At 44.5% G+C, this 10,347-nt stretch overlaps 1 protein-coding gene across 1 annotated transcript in view; it reads right to left on the bottom strand.

The window, feature by feature from the left end:
* BCL2 (BCL2 apoptosis regulator) overlaps positions 1-957 on the bottom strand; it is a 199,484-nt gene extending 198,527 nt beyond the window's left edge. Inside the window, exon 1 of the mRNA XM_032293682.1 lies at positions 92-957. The gene's annotated coding sequence lies outside the window, so the exon portion shown is untranslated. The remainder of the gene's footprint in view (positions 1-91) is intronic.
* Positions 958-10,347: the final 9,390 nt, after the last annotated feature.

The following is a 10,347-nucleotide window of genomic DNA, read 5'->3' on the forward strand; positions in this document are numbered from 1 at the left end:
ATTAAATTTACTCGAATGCACTTTAAGTAAAAAATCTCAAATGTTTTCATTGAAAGTTACATTAAACCAATTTCCTGTGCAGAGAACTTACTTGTATTTTTTAAGAACAGCATGATCCTCTGTCAAGTTTCCTTTTTTGTAAAACCAAAACAAATGCATAAGGCAACAATCCCATCAATCTTCAGCACTCTCCGGTTATAGCTGCTTTGAAACTTCCCAATGAATCAGAAGTCGGGGGGAGGGGGAGTAAAAATTAGGAGGATTTCCAGATCGATTCCCAGACTTCTGCTTCACAGAAATGTCAATCCGCAGGAATCCCAACTGGAGATCTCAAGAGCTCGAGAAAAAAAGGCAGCGGCGGCGGCAGATGAATTACAATTTTCAGTCCGGTATTCGCAGAAGTCCTGTGATGTTTTCCCCTTCTCGGCAATTTACACGCGCGCACACACGCGCGGGCACAGGCATGAATCTCTATCCACGGGACCGCTTCACGCCTCCCCGGCAGAGAGACAGGGGAGGGGGGACGATGGAGGAGCCGGGGACTGGGGCAGCAATCCTCTTCTGATTAAACTCCGAACAGCAAATGCATTTTCCGAAAAGCTGCTGGATAAATGAAGGCAGGACGCGCCTGGCCCGCCGGTGCCGAGCGCGAGAAGCCCGCGCTGTGTGTGGTGCGGCGAGGGGTGGGGAGAAGGAGGTGGTGGGGGAGGGTTTTATTTTTTCCCTCTTTTCCTAAAAAGGATGACTGCTACGAAGTTCTCCCCCCTGGACCCCCTCTTCCGCTGCACCCCACCGGCGCACCCCGCCTCCGGGCTGCGCACCCTTTCTCCTCCTCCTGCTCCTGCGCGACGGCGCTGGCTGCGGCCGCGTCCTGGAGCTCCCGCCGCGCAGCCCGCTCCGAGCGCAGACGGCCGCCGGCGGGGAGGGCCCGGCGCCCCGGCACCTTCGCTGGCAGCGGCGGCGGCGGCGGCGGCGCGGCGGGGCCAAGGCGAGCGGCGGGCGGGCGGCGCGGCGGGCGGGCGGGCGGCGCGGAGGGGCGGGCGCGGGAGGAAGGGGGCGGGCACGGGGCGGGGGTGCCTGTCCTCTTACTTCATTCTCCGCATAGCCCGACCGGTTTCCTGTGCGTAACGTCACACGGTTCATTCAAAAAAAGAAGAAAGAAAGAGCCCTCCTCTGAGCCGCCCGACCGCCCCCTCCGCCCCGCTCGCTGGCCCAGGTTAAAGGCGCCGCGGCGGGCCCGGGAGCTACGCACCCCGCCGGGGGCACATGGCGCGCGGGGCCGCGGCCGGGGAGGGCGCACCCCGGCCGGCCACCCGCCCGTTCCGCTGCGTTCGCCGGGCCTGGCCGGTGGGTGGCGCGGGCGGCGCAGGCCTCCCGCGCGGCCGCGGCGCGGTGGGTGTGAGCGGGGCCTTCTGCTCAGGCCTGTGGTGGGCCGGGCGCGGACTCGGGGGTCGCCGGCGTCCCCGAGTGGGTGGGGGCTCCCGGGGAACCCCACGCGGCCCGGCCGGCGACAAAGAGCGGAGGGGGGCGGCTGGCGGGAGGGTGCGCCATGAAAACAAGGGCTGGAAAAGCGCCGGGAACCGCCTGGACCCTTTCTAGCCGAGTGAGAGAAAGAGAGAGAGAGAAAGAGAGAGAGAGAGAGAGAGAGTGTGTGTGTGTGTCGCCTGGACCCTTTCTAGCCGTGTGTGAGAGTGTGTACACGCGCGTACACACACACACACCGTGTTACCGGCTCTCTGCCCCCGGGGGAAGACACAGGCCAATGCCACCCCCCCCCCCCCCCCGGAGCAGGGGGACCTCAGCGCTTCCCTGCGGTGAAAACAGGCGACTCTGAAATGTTTTAAGCAATGTCCAGGGACGCCCCGAGCGTGGTGTTTACTTTCAAGTGGCTTCCTAGGTGTCCGCGCACTACACACGCGCGCGCATTCTCGCCGGCGTCCACCTGAATACCCAGTACTTGGCCAAGGCCAGGCAGAACTCAGCGCGCCAGAGAAGGGGCCAGCGAGGGGTTATCAAGGGCTTTAAAATGATTTAAGTCAATGTTGTTCCTCTGTCCGTAACACGTTCTGCACTGGGTTAGGGCTGCAAGCTAAGGAGTTCTACATAGTAACTTTCAGGCCCACCGTCCTAACGCTTGGGTGGGTGGGCTCCTAAAGGTCTCCACCTTTCTCCACCTTTGCCTTGTAGCCAATCCTAGGTGGCTGCACTTTCTCAAATGATGTACGTAGATACTCACATCCACACTCGCAGACGTGTGTAAGCGCAGTCAGTTTTAAATTCAGCATGAATAGCCCCTAACAGAAAAGGACAAGAGGACAAACAAGTTGCACGTGTTTATTTTTCTCTCCAAGAGTCTTTGACAAATAAGGCACCGAGAAAAAAAGAAAAGGTTTACCAGAAGCACAGCGGCTTAATAGGGCTCAAGTTCAAATATATAGGGACAATGGATTATTGTGATCAAGAAAGATGACAAATGAATACTACAATGTGTACAAATATGCTTTATCCTTTTTTTTCTTTTTTTTTCTGGATTACGTGAGCCACCGCGCCCGGCCTTCTTTTTTTTTTTTTGAGACAAGAGTCTTGTTCTGTTGCTGAGGCTGGAGTGCAGTGGCGGATCTCAGCTCACCGCAACCTCTGCCTCGCCGGTTCAAGCGATTCTCCTGCCTCAGCCTCCTGAGTAGCTGGGATTACAGGCGCACGCCGCCACGCCCAGATAATTTTTGTATTTTTATTAGAGACGGGGTTTCACCATATTGGCTAGACTGGTCTCGAATCCCTGACCTCGTGATCCACCCGCCTCGGCCTCCCAAAGTGCTGGGATTACAGACGTGAGCCACCGCGCCTGGCCTGACATCTTCCTACTCTAAATCAAAGCATTTTTTGGCAAAGCCAAAAAAAGGACACCAGATTTTTAAATTATTTTTACTTAGTTGGTTTTTTATTTTTTTATTTATTTTATTTTATTTTATTTTATTTTTTTTAAGAGGGAGCTCTTGCTATGTTGCCCAGGCTGGACTCAAACTCCTGGGCTCAAAGGATTTTCCTACCTCAGCCTCATGAATAGCTGGGACTGTAAGCATTGCCATCTCTTTCGGGTATTTTTATTTTATTTCTTCATTTATCGTATCCCATTAACCCAAAGAGGCAACTTCTCTCACACAGGAATGGGTGCCTGGGTACAAATGTCTTATCCAGGCAAGAGGGGATGAAAAGAGATCCTCCTTCCTGCCCTACTGATGATTGGGACAGAGTCCCTTTTATGCACATGGGAGGTGTTCTGGTCTGGATAGACACTGGGTATAAATTGACCTGGAATATATGTTCTCACATAAATTCATGCCAATTCCACAACATTATGGTTGAGAAATCTTGAAAGCGCAAGGCCCCCAAATTATCTAAGAGGAATTGAAAGCGTTCAAGCTTCTAATACTCAGCACATGAGTGAGGAAATGATAGGACAGACCTGCAAAATAAACTATTTCTGCAACGGGAGCAGTTGCAGAAACAGATCCCCTATTCCCAGATAAAGAAAAGCTTCGTGAGTTTTGCCTGCCTTTGCTCCCGTAGAGTCTCACCCTATGGATTTTCCCAGACTAATTCCTTATGTGGCATCTTGGCTATAATCAGCCTTGAGACAGGTCTGTATTGCAGTCTTCAACTAGGGTTATATATTCCTTGGAATGTTCTAGGTACTCTTTCAATTGAAAGAGTGAACCCATTCCTGTGTTCAGATTCCATGTATATTAGATTCCATTTTAAAGCATAAGGGCAAGTATTCTCAGGAAGTATGTGACATTGACGATTCGTCTTTGGGCAATGCTGAGGCAGGGGAGCGAACACCAGCCTGAGGGAGGAGTAACTGGATTTGAATCCTAGATCTGTGCCTGAGACCTTCCAACGACCTTCCAAACATGCACAGTGGACTTTTCACTTTCCAAGATGTTTTCCACTTGTAAGAGCCAATGGATGACCCTTTTGGCAGCTTAGGCTGGTTGGATCCTACAAGTAGCGTGGCACCAGGAAGAGAAAAAAAAACAAGATGCAGGGAATGGAGATTGTATCGAGTCTGAAAGGCCTGTGTTTTCTTTCGGTCTTCATTCCCCACGCCACCAAACAAAAAGCTTTTTATTGCCAGTTTTCGCCACCTACTGGTTGTTTCACAGTGTTATTCTTCATCCATCCAAGAAAGTTCGCTTCATCCATCGATATAAGTGTTCCCCAAGTTTATAAAATTCAAAAGGTACATTATTCTAATATGAACATACTAATGTTTAATATGGGTACGTATCAGCCAGGCATGGTGGCTCATGCCTGTAATCTCAGCACTTTGGGAGGCTGAGGTGGGTGGACTGCTTGAAGCCAGGAGTTGGAGAACAGCCTGGACAACATGGCAAAATCCCGTCTCCACAAAAAATACAAAAATAAGCTAGCCATGGTGGTGCATGCCTGTAGTCACATCTACTTGAAAGGCTGAGGCAGGAGGATCACCAGCCCAGGAGGTGGAGGCTGTAGTGAGTTGTGATCACGCCACTGCACTGCAGCCTGGGTGTCAGAGCAATAACCTGTCTCAAAAAAAAATAATAATAAATAAAAATAAAAAAGTGTGTGTGTGTGTGTGTGTGTGTGTGTGTATGTATCAAATCTTCCCAGATATTAAACTTTTTATTGAAAATGTTGGTAGAATGAGACTATTAACTGAGAATATTGACAACTAATAGGTCAGATGAAAGAGTTAAATATATAAACCATGACCCCACCTGAAATGGAAATTAATTCATAAATAAAATGAGCTGACTAGAGACAGTAAAAACAAGTAGTCCATATAGTTTGCATACAATAAAAATGAACTGCTTAAAAAATAACTTCTTGGCCAGGCACAGTGGCTCATGTCTGTAATCCCAGCACTTTGGGAGGCTGACGTGGGTGGATCACAAGGTCAGGAGATCGAGAACATTCTGGCCAACATCATGAAACCCCGTCTTTACTAAAAATACAAAAATTAGCTGGGTGTGGTGGCATGTGTCTGTAATCCCAGCTACTAGGGAGGCTAGGCAGGATAATCACTTGAACCAGGGAGTCAGAGGTTGCAGTGAGCTGAGATTGTACACTGCACTCCAGCCTGGCAACAGAGCAAGACTGTCTCCAAAAAAAAAAAAAAAAAACCTTCTTACAGGCTTAGATTAGCAATCCAAAACGCTAGTTTCCAATTTCAAGTGTCTTGTATATTATAAACTCTTGTGGCAAATAATGCCATGCTCTTTCAGATGGTTTGCATACATCGCCAGCAAGCATTAGATAAGCCCCAGTCATGCTATTTTTTCCCAACCATTTTTGCTTCAGAGCCTGTCATCTGCCGTAAGTGATCACATCCAAGTCATCCACTCTGTGCCTGAAAGTCATTCTTATCATAACCAGAAAACTCTTCTGGTTTCTAAGATAAGCATTGGTTTAACTTAGAAACCCACCTAACTTAACACCCTAACTTAGATGGATCCTAAAACTAAAAAAAGAAAATCTGAATAATTGACCAATAACCTTTGAAACTAGGCAATTAACTACAGATAAATCATTCTGTTGTACAAGTTTAATAGTGGACAAATAATATTTACTTGTTTATAATGGCAAGCATAGAAAATTAACTTGTGATTTTTTTTCCTAATCAATAACTTGGTGTTTAAAGTGAAATAAGCTAAGAGTAGGAATTTGTCTATTTTTCTGATGCCTGCTGCTCTCATTGGACTGAAATGGCAGTGACAGAACCAAACACAGTACTGAGGGGGATAGGTGAAATAATTTACATTCTTACATTTAACTTTTTTTTTTTTATGGTGAAAAGATATACATATATTTAGAATTAGCCAGCTGGACTCAGTTTAGATGATCCCAATTTTGTTGGCAACATCCAAAGCATCGTAATCAGGAGCCAGTCGAACATATGCCTTCTTCTCTCCATCAGGCCGAATCAGGGTGTTGACCTTGGCCACATCAATGTCATAGAGCTTCTTCACAGCCTGTTTGATCTGGTGCTTGTTGGCTTTAACATCCACAATGAACACAAGTGTGTTGTTGTCTTCTGTCTTCTTCATGGCAGACTCAGTGGTCAGCGGAAACTTGATGACAGCATAGTGGTCCAGTTTGTTTCTCCTGGGGGCGCTCTTCCGAGGATATTTGGGCTGCCTCCAGAGTCGCAGTGTCTTGGGCCACCGGAAGGTGGGTGACGTGCAGATCTTTTTTTTTGTGGCTGTGGACACCTTTCAACACTGCCTTCTTGGCCTTTAAAGGCTTCGCTTTGGCTTCGGCTTTAGGAGGGGCAGGAGCTTCCTTCTTCGCTTCCGGTGCCATCTTCAACAACTAACTTTTATTCTCTTATGCTATTTAGCACAGAGCACATCTCCAAGGTATTGATAATGAACATAATTCTAAAATTTAACGTTAATATATTTGTTTCCTACAGCTGCCATGTCAAAATACCAAACTAGGTAGCTTAAAACAGCAGAAATTTATTCTCTCATAGCTATGTAGGCTGGAAATCCAAAAGCCAGGTGACAGCAGGCCCAGGCTCCCTCTGAAGCTCTGGGTACAGTCTGTTCTTGCCTCTCCCAAGCTTCTCGTGGTGGCCAGCAATCCCTGAGGTTCCTTGGCTTGCAGCCTCATCACTCATCTCTGCCTCTGCCATGACCTGTGCGGTTCTGCTTCTCCTGTTCTTCTGAGGTCACCGGTCATAATATTGGATTCCGGCCCATCCCAGGAACCTCATCTTAACTTGACTGCATCTGCACAGACCTTATTTCCAAATATAAGGTCATATTCACAGGTACTGGTGGCAGAATTTAAATATCTTTTGGGGTGACACAATTCAACCCATCACAATATGTATCTAATGTGATATTTTAAAAACTAATGAGGATTGTTGACTCCAAGGCCTAAAGACACAGCAGCACTAGAACTGAGTTTCAAGGGCTACCGTGACCTCAGTAAAGCTAAAATCTGGCTATTTCATATTTCTGCTCAAAGTTCCTGAAAACCTAAAATCTTAACCCTTCACATGGCATGGTCTGACCCACGCCTTTGCTACCCTCCTCCCTGCCCCTCATTTCTTCCTTTTTCCCTCTTGCAGCTATATCCACTTTTTGTGGTTGCTGGAATATGCCAAGGTCTCTCACGTCTTCTGCCTTTGCACATCCGCTAGTCTCCCTGAACTGTGCCCAACTTTTTTCACCTGGCAAATTCATTCCTCTAGTTTTGGCTGAAGAACTTCCTCCTCTATGAAGCCATCCCTGCTGCTCCTGGGCTGTCTTGACATTCCATCTGTGCTGCTAGAAGACATTTAGTACAGAGGCTCGAAGCCTAAAAATCAGCATCAAGATTCTCATCCTGGCGTCACCACTGAGAAGCTGTGACCTTGAGCCAAGTATTTAAGTTTTCTGTTCCTGTTCCCTCATTTATGACATGGAAATATAAATAGTACTACTCTTGGGGTTAGCGTGTGATTTCAGTGGGTTAATACATGTAAAGCACTCACAAGTGACTGGCACCTGTTAAGTTTTCAGTGTTGGTTATGACATCTTAATCGCTGCTATTCTCAGATCACAGGGTAATCTCTGCAAATGTTCTTCTCACTAGACTATAAACTATTTGAGGGTAGGGATCATATTTTTCCTTGGAGCCTTTCCAGCTTAGAACAGTGCTTGGGATACAAATATTTGAAGCCTAAAATTCAGAGGTTCCAAGCCAAAGAAGAAAATGGGGAGTGGTTCCTCTCTAAGAGACTTGTAAGGATATAGCAGAGCCACCCAAGGGATGAAGGAAGGGGGAAGGTGAAGAAACAAGAAATGTAATTGCCATGAGGAAGGAACAATCGTTGATGTAGAACTGTATCCCCAGCTCATCATTGGTACCAAACAAATATATGATGGATGAGGCAAAATAGAGGTCATAAAATCAGGAGTGTAACAGAAATCAAAACATAATTTTTTTCTTTTAAATATCTAAACAAATATTATAGAAATAATATCACATGCCATTTATTTATTATGTAAATTGCTCAGGTGTAAATAAAGGTGGCTGGGTACAGTGGCTCCCTTCTGTAATCCCAGCACTTTGGGAGGCCGAGGTGGGTGGATCATGAGGTCAGGAGTTCAAGACCAGTCTGGCCAACATGGTAAAAACCCATCTCTACTAAAAATGCAAAAATTAGCCGGGTGTGGTGGCACGAGCCTATAATCCCAACCACTCAGGAGGCTAAGGCAGGAGAATAGCTTCAACCCAGGAGGTGGAGGTTGCATTAAGCTGACAGCACGCTATTGCATTCCAGCCTGGGCGACAGAGCGAGACCCCCATTCAAAAAAAAAAAAAAAAGAAAAGAAAAGAAAAAAGAAAAAGTTTAAGTGTGCAAACCACAATGTCCAAGAAATCTCTTCGCAATATTCCAAAACGATTCTATTTACGAACTGATAAATATGAAGGTGTGTTCTTTTCCATATCAGTCTTGTATAATTTGGTGCCTGTCAGGATCTAGGCAATATTACATGGTTGGAATATGCAGGTTAATTTAGTTTAAGGCATGAGAAACATATTTGTATAGAAAACATAATTATTTAAGAAATTTTGCTAAATTCACATTTCTTAAACTTCTACTCATATATCCCACATCATAGTGACACAAAGAACATACAGGAAACAAGAGCTCAGAACACCACGTATTTACTCCAAAAATATTACTTCTAAAAAATGATAAAAATTAGACCTGGTGAAATGCTTAGATGCAAAGTCAGAATAACATAATTAAAAGCATTTATGTTTTGCTTAAATGGTCTGTTACACGAATTTCCAGAAAAATAAGTTTTCAAATCTGTAAGTCTTGTTCCCATTTATTTTTTTTGTTGTGATTCAGAAATACAAGGTATGAAAATTAGGTTACAATTCTGCCACAAAAGCTTCTAAAGTAGCAAACACAACTTCTATTGTGTATCAAAATAGCCATGTGCACTTTTGTCAATGAAAAAGTCTTTAGAGTTATCATATCAAGCAATTGTAAAATATAATAGCTACTATCTCCCCTTCAAAATAGCAAATCCACAGTCACTGCACTGCAGTATAACCCGAACAGCAAGATTTAGTCCAGAATATGGAAGGTTATGGTCGGCAGGTACTTTTTAAAGCTGACTCTCTAAGAACTAAAAGAAATGAGAAATATACAAAGTATCTTATGTCAAAGAGTATGAATAAGTGGCTTCAAGTGAGTTAGAACATGATGTAATTAAATGTTTATATAATTTAGCAAAAAAAATGATGTTGCTTTCTTCTAGAAAAAGATATAATTCTTTGAACTGAAGCAATATTACCAAAATGTTTCCATCATCTAAACACTAGAAACAACCTCTCAAAATTTCACTTGCAACTATCAATAATATATGGTCTGACAGATCCAGATAAATATATATATGTTTGTGAGACGGAGTCTCGCACTGTTGCCTGGGCTGGAGTGTAGTGGCACAATCTCAGCTCACTGCAACCTCTGCTTCCCAGGTTCAAGTGATTCTCCTGCCTTAGCCTCCTGAGTAGGGGATTACAGGCACTCACCACCATGCCCAGCTAATTTTTTGTATTTTTAGTTAAGATGGGGTTTCACCATGTTGGCCAGACTGGTCTCAAACTCCTGATCTCATGATTCTCTGCCTCGGCCTCAGAGCTGGGATTACAGGCGTGAGCCACTGCACCCAGCCCAGATAAAGATTTAGAATTAAATATATAGAATAAAATAATTTATTCTATTAAAAAAATAGAATTAAAAAAGATAAAAAAAATTTAAAAAAAGAAAGAATAATTTCCATGATTTTGTTTTTGTAAAAAGAAATAAGGATTGTTTCCTATATATTTTTCAATTATTAAGTCCTTGAACATATTTGAGGATTTTTATGGCTGAATGATGTTAATTTTTTAATATACTTACAAATACATTATAATAAAATAATACAACCAAATTAAAAAGCAGGCATTTAAAAACTGAAATTCACGAAATGAGCTGTTCTTGGCTACATACAGAAAGCCAACATTTAAACAGAATTATAATTAAACATTTACTGCCATAGGTAATATTTACCCACTTCTGGGTCGAATAGAAGGTGTTGAATCAATGTGATCCTTTAAAAAAACAAAGTCATTAGTCTCCATAACAATCACACTCAAGGTTTTTTTCCCCCCAGCAGAAAAACAAGTTGTTCAAGCATTGAACCAAAAAATATAAAAAATAGAATTTGCTTTGTAATATTTTCATGTTTTGGATGAAGTCAGCCCATTGTGGGAGGCTGCTTAAATGCCTACAACCCCTTATCCAAAGCCCTT

This window comes from Sapajus apella, unplaced genomic scaffold (genome assembly GCF_009761245.1).
Source record: "Sapajus apella isolate SASKATOON/1434 unplaced genomic scaffold, GSC_monkey_1.0 scaffold30, whole genome shotgun sequence".
Classification (NCBI taxonomy): domain Eukaryota; kingdom Metazoa; phylum Chordata; class Mammalia; order Primates; family Cebidae; genus Sapajus; species Sapajus apella.